The sequence below is a fragment of the Electrophorus electricus genome, chromosome 5 (genome assembly GCF_041902795.1).
Source record: "Electrophorus electricus isolate QZ-2024a chromosome 5, ASM4190279v1, whole genome shotgun sequence".
Lineage (NCBI taxonomy): Eukaryota > Metazoa > Chordata > Actinopteri > Gymnotiformes > Gymnotidae > Electrophorus > Electrophorus electricus.
In genome coordinates, this window is record NC_137501.1 from 22,148,080 (window position 1) to 22,161,896 (window position 13,817).

Below are 13,817 nucleotides of genomic sequence, written 5' to 3' on the forward strand. Positions count from 1 at the left end.
CATGTGGGCCTTTGTGTGTCTTGAGAAGATTGGCACACAGATACCTTATCAAAGCTTGAGTCTTGGTTTCCGTGTCCTGAATCCTTCCTGAATAGCTAGGATGCTTTGTTTGTAACCTGGATAGCTCAGATGGTAGAGCATCAGACTTTTGATTGGAGGGTATAGGGTTAAATTCCCTGTACCCATAAAAGCATTGTTACTTTGCCATTAGTGTTCTTGTGAACTTTCATTGAATACATCTTGATCACGTCAAGAATCAGGACCCTGTTAAGTAACTGATCTTTCACATTTCTATCATTTAACCCATCTGTGACAATCTACATTGGCCATTGTCCCAGGTTAAGCTAGCTAGTTCTCTTGGCATGGAGTAAATGTTAAGGTCATGCTTACTTTATAAAATCAACACTTCTGAGCCTATCCTTTTCAACTTACTGAGAACATTTTCTTTGCAAGTTCATTACACCTTGTGTACTTGTTGTATTGCGGTGAGCAGTTTCAATAAAGGCTGAGAGAATGAGCAGACTTGTTCTAGTCACAGAATCCATTTACATTTAAATAACAGAAGCTTGTCAGTGGAGGATGTACTTGCTCATACCTTTTCTGTTCATTTCCTTTTGTACACACTACATACTGTGCCGTAGAAATGCTTGTCCGAAACATGAACATGCGCACTTGTTTATGTGTGCCGCCTGTTAGCTAATGCATCAGGGAAGTACTTTTGGAACAAAACATCGAGGCACTTGTTTTTCAGGCAAGTGTCTGTATTCAGGCAAGAACACGTGCATGTTCAAGTCCTTGCCCTCTACATCATTCTCTGCACTTGATTGAGAAAGACCTGACACTGTGTGACGGCATTGCTTAATTGAGAGCCAAAGCAGCAACTATCTTGGTTATCAAAGACTCACTCCACCCTGACCACAGCCTCTTCACTCAGAAGCCATGAGAAAACAACCATCGCAGCATGTGAGTAAAAATCAATCCTTTAAGGGGTTTTATATTTCAACATGCAGTTCGAAATCTTAATGTGTTCCACATGAAAGTAATGTTCTTTCCATATGTGCACATTGCACATTTAATGTTTCTGCATTTCAGCCAATCATTTCTCTCTCTACATGACAACATTTTAGAAAATTTTCTACAAAAGCACTGAATGTTATTCTAACCATTTATGTCCTTTCTCCATTCATGTACACAAAGTGCAGTATGCATCTAAATGTCCTCAAAAGAGGTACATTTTGGTAACTGAACATCTCCAACTCGTACAATGCGATGTTTCTTCTTTGAGTCAAATGAATTTGACAATTCAAATATGCACAACTGGCCGTGTTTCTAGCCAACATACTGGTGTTTGGACCTATGGAACTGCTAGTCTGTTACCTTCGATAGCTCAGTTGGTAGAGCGGAGGACTGTAGAAGTTAAAGTTGTCATCCTTAGGCCGTCGGTTCAAATCCGACTCGAAGGAAGTTTTTCTTACCAAGCGAAATTTTCCGTTTTAACTGTGCAAAAATGGCTTTCCCTGACCGAAATCGAACCCAGGGCATGGCGGTGAAAGCACGGAATCTTAGCCACAATTCCATCGGGAACCAAGCCGTGGATCCTTCTTGTCACCAACATTTTTCAGTGTCTGCACTCCTACTATACTGATGACATTCGGATGCATACTGGACTTGGTATGCATAAAAGGAAGCAGGCCATAAAGCGAGTTATTCATCTTTCTTTTTGTTCTACAAAATAGATGAAGTTTGCAAGAGTCAAGACTCTTTTTTTTTTACCATCTGGGATCACTCAAGAAAAGTGGGAATTCTAGTGTCACTAACACATGGAAAGCACTGTTAATGTAATGTTTCGTACACACAGGGAGAAAACGTCAGGCAGAACTAAAGGGGTTAGCTGACAGATGTTATAGCATTCCCCTTTTGTCTCCTTCACTATTAGAAAGCTCTTCACCTGTCATGTCAGTTAAAATGTCCTGGATTGGGGAGGATGACCAAACCAGTCCATGTGGGCCTTTGTGTGTCTTGAGAAGATTGGCACACAGATACCTTATCAAAGCTTGAGTCTTGGTTTCCGTGTCCTGAATCCTTCCTGAATAGCTAGGATGCTTTGTTTGTAACCTGGATAGCTCAGATGGTAGAGCATCAGACTTTTGATTGGAGGGTATAGGGTTAAATTCCCTGTACCCATAAAAGCATTGTTACTTTGCCATTAGTGTTCTTGTGAACTTTCATTGAATACATCTTGATCACGTCAAGAATCAGGACCCTGTTAAGTAACTGATCTTTCACATTTCTATCATTTAACCCATCTGTGACAATCTACATTGGCCATTGTCCCAGGTTAAGCTAGCTAGTTCTCTTGGCATGGAGTAAATGTTAAGGTCATGCTTACTTTATAAAATCAACACTTCTGAGCCTATCCTTTTCAACTTACTGAGAACATTTTCTTTGCAAGTTCATTACACCTTGTGTACTTGTTGTATTGCGGTGAGCAGTTTCAATAAAGGCTGAGAGAATGAGCAGACTTGTTCTAGTCACAGAATCCATTTACATTTAAATAACAGAAGCTTGTCAGTGGAGGATGTACTTGCTCATACCTTTTCTGTTCATTTCCTTTTGTACACACTACATACTGTGCCGTAGAAATGCTTGTCCGAAACATGAACATGCGCACTTGTTTATGTGTGCCGCCTGTTAGCTAATGCATCAGGGAAGTACTTTTGGAACAAAACATCGAGGCACTTGTTTTTCAGGCAAGTGTCTGTATTCAGGCAAGAACACGTGCATGTTCAAGTCCTTGCCCTCTACATCATTCTCTGCACTTGATTGAGAAAGACCTGACACTGTGTGACGGCATTGCTTAATTGAGAGCCAAAGCAGCAACTATCTTGGTTATCAAAGACTCACTCCACCCTGACCACAGCCTCTTCACTCAGAAGCCATGAGAAAACAACCATCGCAGCATGTGAGTAAAAATCAATCCTTTAAGGGGTTTTATATTTCAACATGCAGTTCGAAATCTTAATGTGTTCCACATGAAAGTAATGTTCTTTCCATATGTGCACATTGCACATTTAATGTTTCTGCATTTCAGCCAATCATTTCTCTCTCTACATGACAACATTTTAGAAAATTTTCTACAAAAGCACTGAATGTTATTCTAACCATTTATGTCCTTTCTCCATTCATGTACACAAAGTGCAGTATGCATCTAAATGTCCTCAAAAGAGGTACATTTTGGTAACTGAACATCTCCAACTCGTACAATGCGATGTTTCTTCTTTGAGTCAAATGAATTTGACAATTCAAATATGCACAACTGGCCGTGTTTCTAGCCAACATACTGGTGTTTGGACCTATGGAGCTGCTAGTCTGTTACCTTCGATAGCTCAGTTGGTAGAGCGGAGGACTGTAGAAGTTAAAGTTGTCATCCTTAGGCCGTCGGTTCAAATCCGACTCGAAGGAAGTTTTTCTTACCAAGCGAAATTTTCCGTTTTAACTGTGCAAAAATGGCTTTCCCTGACCGAAATCGAACCCAGGGCATGGCGGTGAAAGCACGGAATCTTAGCCACAATTCCATCGGGAACCAAGCCGTGGATCCTTCTTGTCACCAACATTTTTCAGTGTCTGCACTCCTACTATACTGATGACATTCGGATGCATACTGGACTTGGTATGCATAAAAGGAAGCAGGCCATAAAGCGAGTTATTCATCTTTCTTTTTGTTCTACAAAATAGATGAAGTTTGCAAGAGTCAAGACTCTTTTTTTTTTTACCATCTGGGATCACTCAAGAAAAGTGGGAATTCTAGTGTCACTAACACATGGAAAGCGCTGTTAATGTAATGTTTCGTACACACAGGGAGAAAACGTCAGGCAGAACTAAAGGGGTTAGCTGACAGATGTTATAGCATTCCCCTTTTGTCTCCTTCACTATTAGAAAGCTCTTCACCTGTCATGTCAGTTAAAATGTCCTGGATTGGGGAGGATGACCAAACCAGTCCATGTGGGCCTTTGTGTGTCTTGAGAAGATTGGCACACAGATACCTTATCAAAGCTTGAGTCTTGGTTTCCGTGTCCTGAATCCTTCCTGAATAGCTAGGATGCTTTGTTTGTAACCTGGATAGCTCAGATGCTAGAGCATCAGACTTTTGATTGGAGGGTATAGGGTTAAATTCCCTGTACCCATAAAAGCATTGTTACTTTGCAATTAGTGTTCTTGTGAACTTTCATTGAATACATCTTGATCACGTCAAGAATCAGGACCCTGTTAAGTAACTGATCTTTCACATTTCTATCATTTAACCCATCTGTGACAATCTACATTGGCCATTGTCCCAGGTTAAGCTAGCTAGTTCTCTTGGCATGGAGTAAATGTTAAGGTCATGCTTACTTTATAAAATCAACACTTCTGAGCCTATCCTTTTCAACTTACTGAGAACATTTTCTTTGCAAGTTCATTACACCTTGTGTACTTGTTGTATTGCGGTGAGCAGTTTCAATAAAGGCTGAGAGAATGAGCAGACTTGTTCTAGTCACAGAATCCATTTACGTTTAAATAACAGAAGCTTGTCAGTGGAGGATGTACTTGCTCATACCTTTTCTGTTCATTTCCTTTTGTACACACTACAGACTGTGCCGTAGAAATGCTTGTCCGAAACATGAACATGCGCACTTGTTTATGTGTGCCGCCTGTTAGCTAATGCATCAGGGAAGTAATTTTGGAACAAAACATCGAGGCACTTGTTTTTCAGGCAAGTGTCTGTATTCAGGCAAGAACACGTGCATGTTCAAGTCCTTGCCCTCTACATCATTCTCTGCACTTGATTGAGAAAGACCTGACACTGTGTGACGGCATTGCTTAATTGAGAGCCAAAGCAACAACAATCTTGGTTATCAAAGACTCACTCCACCCTGACCACAGCCTCTTCACTCAGAAGCCATGAGAAAACAACCATCGCAGCATGTGAGTAAAAATCAATCCTTTAAGGGGTTTTATATTTCAACATGCAGTTCGAAATCTTAATGTGTTCCACATGAAAGTAATGTTCTTTCCATATGTGCACATTGCACATTTAATGTTTCTGCATTTCAGCCAATCATTTCTCTCTCTACATGACAACATTTTAGAAAATTTTCTACAAAAGCACTGAATGTTATTCTAACCATTTATGTCCTTTCTCCATTCATGTACACAAAGTGCAGTATGCATCTAAATGTCCTCAAAAGAGGTACATTTTGGTAACTGAACATCTCCAACTCGTACAATGCGATGTTTCTTCTTTGAGTCAAATGAATTTGACAATTCAAATATGCACAACTGGCCGTGTTTCTAGCCAACATACTGGTGTTTGGACCTATGGAACTGCTAGTCTGTTACCTTCGATAGCTCAGTTGGTAGAGCGGAGGACTGTAGAAGTTAAAGTTGTCATCCTTAGGCCGTCGGTTCAAATCCGACTCGAAGGAAGTTTTTCTTACCAAGCGAAATTTTCCGTTTTAACTGTGCAAAAATGGCTTTCCCTGACCGAAATCGAACCCAGGGCATGGCGGTGAAAGCACGGAATCTTAGCCACAATTCCATCGGGAACCAAGCCGTGGATCCTTCTTGTCACCAACATTTTTCAGTGTCTGCACTCCTACTATAACTGATGACATTCGGATGCATACTGGACTTGGTATGCATAAAAGGAAGCAGGCCATAAAGCGAGTTATTCATCTTTCTTTTTGTTCTACAAAATAGATGAAGTTTGCAAGAGTCAAGACTCTTTTTTTTTTACCATCTGGGATCACTCAAGAAAAGTGGGAATTCTAGTGTCACTAACACATGGAAAGCGCTGTTAATGTAATGTTTCGTACACACAGGGAGAAAACGTCAGGCAGAACTAAAGGGGTTAGCTGACAGATGTTATAGCATTCCCCTTTTGTCTCCTTCACTATTAGAAAGCTCTTCACCTGTCATGTCAGTTAAAATGTCCTGGATTGGGGAGGATGACCAAACCAGTCCATGTGGGCCTTTGTGTGTCTTGAGAAGATTGGCACACAGATACCTTATCAAAGCTTGAGTCTTGGTTTCCGTGTCCTGAATCCTTCCTGTATAGCTAGGATGCTTTGTTTGTAACCTGGATAGCTCAGATGGTAGAGCATCAGACTTTTGATTGGAGGGTATAGGGTTAAATTCCCTGTACCCATAAAAGCATTGTTACTTTGCCATTAGTGTTCTTGTGAACTTTCATTGAATACATCTTGATCACGTCAAGAATCAGGACCCTGTTAAGTAACTGATCTTTCACATTTCTATCATTTAACCCATCTGTGACGATCTACATTGGCCATTGTCCCAGGTTAAGCCAGCTAGTTCTCTTGGCATGAAGTAAATGTTAAGGTCATGCTTACTTTATAAAATCAACACTTCTGAGCCTATCCTTTTCAACTTACTGAGAACATTTTCTTTGCAAGTTCATTACACCTTGTGTACTTGTTGTATTGCGGTGAGCAGTTTCAATAAAGGCTGAGAGAATGAGCAGACTTGTTCTAGTCACAGAATCCATTTACGTTTAAATAACAGAAGCTTGTCAGTGGAGGATGTACTTGCTCATACCTTTTCTGTTCATTTCCTTTTGTACACACTACGGACTGTGCCGTAGAAATGCTTGTCCGAAACATGAACATGCGCACTTGTTTATGTGTGCCGCCTGTTAGCTAATGCATCAGGGAAGTAATTTTGGAACAAAACATCGAGGCACTTGTTTTTCAGGCAAGTGTCTGTATTCAGGCAAGAACACGTGCATGTTCAAGTCCTTGCCCTCTACATCATTCTCTGCACTTGATTGAGAAAGACCTGACACTGTGTGACGGCATTGCTTAATTGAGAGCCAAAGCAACAACAATCTTGGTTATCAAAGACTCACTCCACCCTGACCACAGCCTCTTCACTCAGAAGCCATGAGAAAACAACCATCGCAGCATGTGAGTAAAAATCAATCCTTTAAGGGGTTTTATATTTCAACATGCAGTTCGAAATCTTAATGTGTTCCACATGAAAGTAATGTTCTTTCCATATGTGCACATTGCACATTTAATGTTTCTGCATTTCAGCCAATCATTTCTCTCTCTACAAGACAACATTTTAGAAAATTTTCTACAAAAGCACTGAATGTTATTCTAACCATTTATGTCCTTTCTCCATTCATGTACACAAAGTGCAGTATGCATCTAAATGTCCTCAAAAGAGGTACATTTTGGTAACTGAACATCTCCAACTCGTACAATGCGATGTTTCTTCTTTGAGTCAAATGAATTTGACAATTCAAATATGCACAACTGGCCGTGTTTCTAGCCAACATACTGGTGTTTGGACCTATGGAGCTGCTAGTCTGTTACCTTCGATAGCTCAGTTGGTAGAGCGGAGGACTGTAGAAGTTAAAGTTGTCATCCTTAGGCCGTCGGTTCAAATCCGACTCGAAGGAAGTTTTTCTTACCAAGCGAAATTTTCCGTTTTAACTGTGCAAAAATGGCTTTCCCTGACCGAAATCGAACCCATGGCATGGCGGTGAAAGCACGGAATCTTAGCCACAATTCCATCGGGAACCAAGCCGTGGATCCTTCTTGTCACCAACATTTTTCAGTGTCTGCACTCCTACTATACTGATGACATTCGGATGCATACTGGACTTGGTATGCATAAAAGGAAGCAGGCCATAAAGCGAGTTATTCATCTTTCTTTTTGTTCTACAAAATAGCTGAAGTTTGCAAGAGTCAAGACTCTTTTTTTTTTACCATCTGGGATCACTCAAGAAAAGTGGGAATTCTAGTGTCACTAACACATGGAAAGCGCTGTTAATGTAATGTTTCGTACACACAGGGAGAAAACGTCAGGCAGAACTAAAGGGGTTAGCTGACAGATGTTATAGCATTCCCCTTTTGTCTCCTTCACTATTAGAAAGCTCTTCACCTGTCATGTCAGTTAAAATGTCCTGGATTGGGGAGGATGACCAAACCAGTCCATGTGGGCCTTTGTGTGTCTTGAGAAGATTGGCACACAGATACCTTATCAAAGCTTGAGTCTTGGTTTCCGTGTCCTGAATCCTTCCTGAATAGCTAGGATGCTTTGTTTGTAACCTGGATAGCTCAGATGGTAGAGCATCAGACTTTTGATTGGAGGGTATAGGGTTAAATTCCCTGTACCCATAAAAGCATTGTTACTTTTCCATTAGTGTTCTTGTGAACTTTCATTGAATACATCTTGATCACGTCAAGAATCAGGACCCTGTTAAGTAACTGATCTTTCACATTTCTATCATTTAACCCATCTGTGACAATCTACATTGGCCATTGTCCCAGGTTAAGCTAGCTAGTTCTCTTGGCATGGAGTAAATGTTAAGGTCATGCTTACTTTATAAAATCAACACTTCTGAGCCTATCCTTTTCAACTTACTGAGAACATTTTCTTTGCAAGTTCATTACACCTTGTGTACTTGTTGTATTGCGGTGAGCAGTTTCAATAAAGGCTGAGAGAATGAGCAGACTTGTTCTAGTCACAGAATCCATTTACGTTTAAATAACAGAAGCTTGTCAGTGGAGGATGTACTTGCTCATACCTTTTCTGTTCATTTCCTTTTGTACACACTACAGACTGTGCCGTAGAAATGCTTGTCCGAAACATGAACATGCGCACTTGTTTATGTGTGCCGCCTGTTAGCTAATGCATCAGGGAAGTAATTTTGGAACAAAACATCGAGGCACTTGTTTTTCAGGCAAGTGTCTGTATTCAGGCAAGAACACGTGCATGTTCAAGTCCTTGCCCTCTACATCATTCTCTGCACTTGATTGAGAAAGACCTGACACTGTGTGACGGCATTGCTTAATTGAGAGCCAAAGCAACAACAATCTTGGTTATCAAAGACTCACTCCACCCTGACCACAGCCTCTTCACTCAGAAGCCATGAGAAAACAACCATCGCAGCATGTGAGTAAAAATCAATCCTTTAAGGGGTTTTATATTTCAACATGCAGTTCGAAATCTTAATGTGTTCCACATGAAAGTAATGTTCTTTCCATATGTGCACATTGCACATTTAATGTTTCTGCATTTCAGCCAATCATTTCTCTCTCTACATGACAACATTTTAGAAAATTTTCTACAAAAGCACTGAATGTTATTCTAACCATTTATGTCCTTTCTCCATTCATGTACACAAAGTGCAGTATGCATCTAAATGTCCTCAAAAGAGGTACATTTTGGTAACTGAACATCTCCAACTCGTACAATGCGATGTTTCTTCTTTGAGTCAAATGAATTTGACAATTCAAATATGCACAACTGGCCGTGTTTCTAGCCAACATACTGGTGTTTGGACCTATGGAACTGCTAGTCTGTTACCTTCGATAGCTCAGTTGGTAGAGCGGAGGACTGTAGAAGTTAAAGTTGTCATCCTTAGGCCGTCGGTTCAAATCCGACTCGAAGGAAGTTTTTCTTACCAAGCGAAATTTTCCGTTTTAACTGTGCAAAAATGGCTTTCCCTGACCGAAATCGAACCCAGGGCATGGCGGTGAAAGCACGGAATCTTAGCCACAATTCCATCGGGAACCAAGCCGTGGATCCTTCTTGTCACCAACATTTTTCAGTGTCTGCACTCCTACTATACTGATGACATTCGGATGCATACTGGACTTGGTATGCATAAAAGGAAGCAGGCCATAAAGCGAGTTATTCATCTTTCTTTTTGTTCTACAAAATAGATGAAGTTTGCAAGAGTCAAGACTCTTTTTTTTTACCATCTGGGATCACTCAAGAAAAGTGGGAATTCTAGTGTCACTAACACATGGAAAGCGCTGTTAATGTAATGTTTCGTACACACAGGGAGAAAACGTCAGGCAGAACTAAAGGGGTTAGCTGACAGATGTTATAGCATTCCCCTTTTGTCTCCTTCACTATTAGAAAGCTCTTCACCTGTCATGTCAGTTAAAATGTCCTGGATTGGGGAGGATGACCAAACCAGTCCATGTGGGCCTTTGTGTGTCTTGAGAAGATTGGCACACAGATACCTTATCAAAGCTTGAGTCTTGGTTTCCGTGTCCTGAATCCTTCCTGAATAGCTAGGATGCTTTGTTTGTAACCTGGATATCTCAGATGGTAGAGCATCAGACTTTTGAATGGAGGGTATAGGGTTAAATTTCCTGTACCCATAAAAGCATTGTTACTTTGCCATTAGTGTTCTTGTGAACTTTCATTGAATACATCTTGATCACGTCAAGAATCAGGACCCTGTTAAGTAACTGATCTTTCACATTTCTATCATTTAACCCATCTGTGACAATCTACATTGGCCATTGTCCCAGGTTAAGCTAGCTAGTTCTCTTGGCATGGAGTAAATGTTAAGGTCATGCTTACTTTATAAAATCAACACTTCTGAGCCTATCCTTTTCAACTTACTGAGAACATTTTCTTTGCAAGTTCATTACACCTTGTGTACTTGTTGTATTGCGGTGAGCAGTTTCAATAAAGGCTGAGAGAATGAGCAGACTTGTTCTAGTCACAGAATCCATTTACGTTTAAATAACAGAAGCTTGTCAGTGGAGGATGTACTTGCTCATACCTTTTCTGTTCATTTCCTTTTGTACACACTACAGACTGTGCCGTAGAAATGCTTGTCCGAAACATGAACATGCGCACTTGTTTATGTGTGCCGCCTGTTAGCTAATGCATCAGGGAAGTAATTTTGGAAGAAAACATCGAGGCACTTGTTTTTCAGGCAAGTGTCTGTATTCAGGCAAGAACACGTGCATGTTCAAGTCCTTGCCCTCTACATCATTCTCTGCACTTGATTGAGAAAGACCTGACACTGTGTGACGGCATTGCTTAATTGAGAGCCAAAGCAACAACAATCTTGGTTATCAAAGACTCACTCCACCCTGACCACAGCCTCTTCACTCAGAAGCCATGAGAAAACAACCATCGCAGCATGTGAGTAAAAATCAATCCTTTAAGGGGTTTTATATTTCAACATGCAGTTCGAAATCTTAATGTGTTCCACATGAAAGTAATGTTCTTTCCATATGTGCACATTGCACATTTAATGTTTCTGCATTTCAGCCAATCATTTCTCTCTCTACATGACAACATTTTAGAAAATTTTCTACAAAAGCACTGAATGTTATTCTAACCATTTATGTCCTTTCTCCATTCATGTACACAAAGTGCAGTATGCATCTAAATGTCCTCAAAAGAGGTACATTTTGGTAACTGAACATCTCCAACTCGTACAATGCGATGTTTCTTCTTTGAGTCAAATGAATTTGACAATTCAAATATGCACAACTGGCCGTGTTTCTAGCCAACATACTGGTGTTTGGACCTATGGAACTGCTAGTCTGTTACCTTCGATAGCTCAGTTGGTAGAGCGGAGGACTGTAGAAGTTAAAGTTGTCATCCTTAGGCCGTCGGTTCAAATCCGACTCGAAGGAAGTTTTTCTTACCAAGCGAAATTTTCCGTTTTAACTGTGCAAAAATGGCTTTCCCTGACCGAAATCGAACCCAGGGCATGGCGGTGAAAGCACGGAATCTTAGCCACAATTCCATCGGGAACCAAGCCATGGATCCTTCTTGTCACCAACATTTTTCAGTGTCTGCACTCCTACTATACTGATGACATTCGGATGCATACTGGACTTGGTATGCATAAAAGGAAGCAGGCCATAAAGCGAGTTATTCATCTTTCTTTTTGTTCTACAAAATAGATGAAGTTTGCAAGAGTCAAGACTCTTTTTTTTTACCATCTGGGATCACTCAAGAAAAGTGGGAATTCTAGTGTCACTAACACATGGAAAGCGCTGTTAATGTAATGTTTCATACACACAGGGAGAAAACGTCAGGCAGAACTAAAGGGGTTAGCTGACAGATGTTATAGCATTCCCCTTTTGTCTCCTTCACTATTAGAAAGCTCTTCACCTGTCATGTCAGTTAAAATGTCCTGGATTGGGGAGGATGACCAAACCAGTCCATGTGGGCCTTTGTGTGTCTTGAGAAGATTGGCACACAGATACCTTATCAAAGCTTGAGTCTTGGTTTCCGTGTCCTGAATCCTTCCTGAATAGCTAGGATGCTTTGTTTGTAACCTGGATATCTCAGATGGTAGAGCATCAGACTTTTGAATGGAGGGTATAGGGTTAAATTCCCTGTACCCATAAAAGCATTGTTACTTTGCCATTAGTGTTCTTGTGAACTTTCATTGAATACATCTTGATCACGTCAAGAATCAGGACCCTGTTAAGTAACTGATCTTTCACATTTCTATCATTTAACCCATCTGTGACAATCTACATTGGCCATTGTCCCAGGTTAAGCTAGCTAGTTCTCTTGGCATGGAGTAAATGTTAAGGTCATGCTTACTTTATAAAATCAACACTTCTGAGCCTATCCTTTTCAACTTACTGAGAACATTTTCTTTGCAAGTTCATTACACCTTGTGTACTTGTTGTATTGCGGTGAGCAGTTTCAATAAAGGCTGAGAGAATGAGCAGACTTGTTCTAGTCACAGAATCCATTTACGTTTAAATAACAGAAGCTTGTCAGTGGAGGATGTACTTGCTCATACCTTTTCTGTTCATTTCCTTTTGTACACACTACAGACTGTGCCGTAGAAATGCTTGTCCGAAACATGAACATGCGCACTTGTTTATGTGTGCCGCCTGTTAGCTAATGCATCAGGGAAGTAATTTTGGAAGAAAACATCGAGGCACTTGTTTTTCAGGCAAGTGTCTGTATTCAGGCAAGAACACGTGCATGTTCAAGTCCTTGCCCTCTACATCATTCTCTGCACTTGATTGAGAAAGACCTGACACTGTGTGACGGCATTGCTTAATTGAGAGCCAAAGCAACAACAATCTTGGTTATCAAAGACTCACTCCACCCTGACCACAGCCTCTTCACTCAGAAGCCATGAGAAAACAACCATCGCAGCATGTGAGTAAAAATCAATCCTTTAAGGGGTTTTATATTTCAACATGCAGTTCGAAATCTTAATGTGTTCCACATGAAAGTAATGTTCTTTCCATATGTGCACATTGCACATTTAATGTTTCTGCATTTCAGCCAATCATTTCTCTCTCTACTCTACATGACAACATTTTAGAAAATTTTCTACAAAAGCACTGAATGTTATTCTAACCATTTATGTCCTTTCTCCATTCATGTACACAAAGTGCAGTATGCATCTAAATGTCCTCAAAAGAGGTACATTTTGGTAACTGAACATCTCCAACTCGTACAATGCGATGTTTCTTCTTTGAGTCAAATGAATTTGACAATTCAAATATGCACAACTGGCCGTGTTTCTAGCCAACATACTGGTGTTTGGACCTATGGAACTGCTAGTCTGTTACCTTCGATAGCTCAGTTGGTAGAGCGGAGGACTGTAGAAGTTAAAGTTGTCATCCTTAGGCCGTCGGTTCAAATCCGACTCGAAGGAAGTTTTTCTTACCAAGCGAAATTTTCCGTTTTAACTGTGCAAAAATGGCTTTCCCTGACCGAAATCGAACCCAGGGCATGGCGGTGAAAGCACGGAATCTTAGCCACAATTCCATCGGGAACCAAGCCATGGATCCTTCTTGTCACCAACATTTTTCAGTGTCTGCACTCCTACTATACTGATGACATTCGGATGCATACTGGACTTGGTATGCATAAAAGGAAGCAGGCCATAAAGCGAGTTATTCATCTTTCTTTTTGTTCTACAAAATAGATGAAGTTTGCAAGAGTCAAGACTCTTTTTTTTTACCATCTGGGATCACTCAAGAAAAGTGGGAATTCTAGTGTCACTAACA

General features: G+C 40.5%; 7 non-coding genes across 7 annotated transcripts; all 7 read left to right on the forward strand.

The window, feature by feature from the left end:
- Window positions 1-1,376: 1,376 nt before the first annotated feature.
- Window positions 1,377-1,463, forward strand: trnay-gua (transfer RNA tyrosine (anticodon GUA)). The gene is given in 2 exon segments: window positions 1,377-1,413; window positions 1,428-1,463. It is a non-coding gene; the product is annotated as a tRNA-Tyr (tRNA).
- Window positions 1,464-3,375: 1,912 nt separating this feature from the next.
- Window positions 3,376-3,462, forward strand: trnay-gua (transfer RNA tyrosine (anticodon GUA)). The gene is given in 2 exon segments: window positions 3,376-3,412; window positions 3,427-3,462. It is a non-coding gene; the product is annotated as a tRNA-Tyr (tRNA).
- Window positions 3,463-5,375: 1,913 nt separating this feature from the next.
- Window positions 5,376-5,462, forward strand: trnay-gua (transfer RNA tyrosine (anticodon GUA)). Its single transcript is given in 2 exon segments — window positions 5,376-5,412; window positions 5,427-5,462. It is a non-coding gene; the product is annotated as a tRNA-Tyr (tRNA).
- A 1,913-nt stretch (window positions 5,463-7,375) lies between these two features.
- trnay-gua (transfer RNA tyrosine (anticodon GUA)) lies at window positions 7,376-7,462 on the forward strand. The gene is given in 2 exon segments: window positions 7,376-7,412; window positions 7,427-7,462. It is a non-coding gene; the product is annotated as a tRNA-Tyr (tRNA).
- Window positions 7,463-9,374: 1,912 nt separating this feature from the next.
- On the forward strand, window positions 9,375-9,461 carry trnay-gua (transfer RNA tyrosine (anticodon GUA)). Its single transcript is given in 2 exon segments — window positions 9,375-9,411; window positions 9,426-9,461. It is a non-coding gene; the product is annotated as a tRNA-Tyr (tRNA).
- A 1,911-nt stretch (window positions 9,462-11,372) lies between these two features.
- On the forward strand, window positions 11,373-11,459 carry trnay-gua (transfer RNA tyrosine (anticodon GUA)). Its single transcript is given in 2 exon segments — window positions 11,373-11,409; window positions 11,424-11,459. It is a non-coding gene; the product is annotated as a tRNA-Tyr (tRNA).
- Window positions 11,460-13,375: 1,916 nt separating this feature from the next.
- Window positions 13,376-13,462, forward strand: trnay-gua (transfer RNA tyrosine (anticodon GUA)). Its single transcript is given in 2 exon segments — window positions 13,376-13,412; window positions 13,427-13,462. It is a non-coding gene; the product is annotated as a tRNA-Tyr (tRNA).
- Window positions 13,463-13,817: the final 355 nt, after the last annotated feature.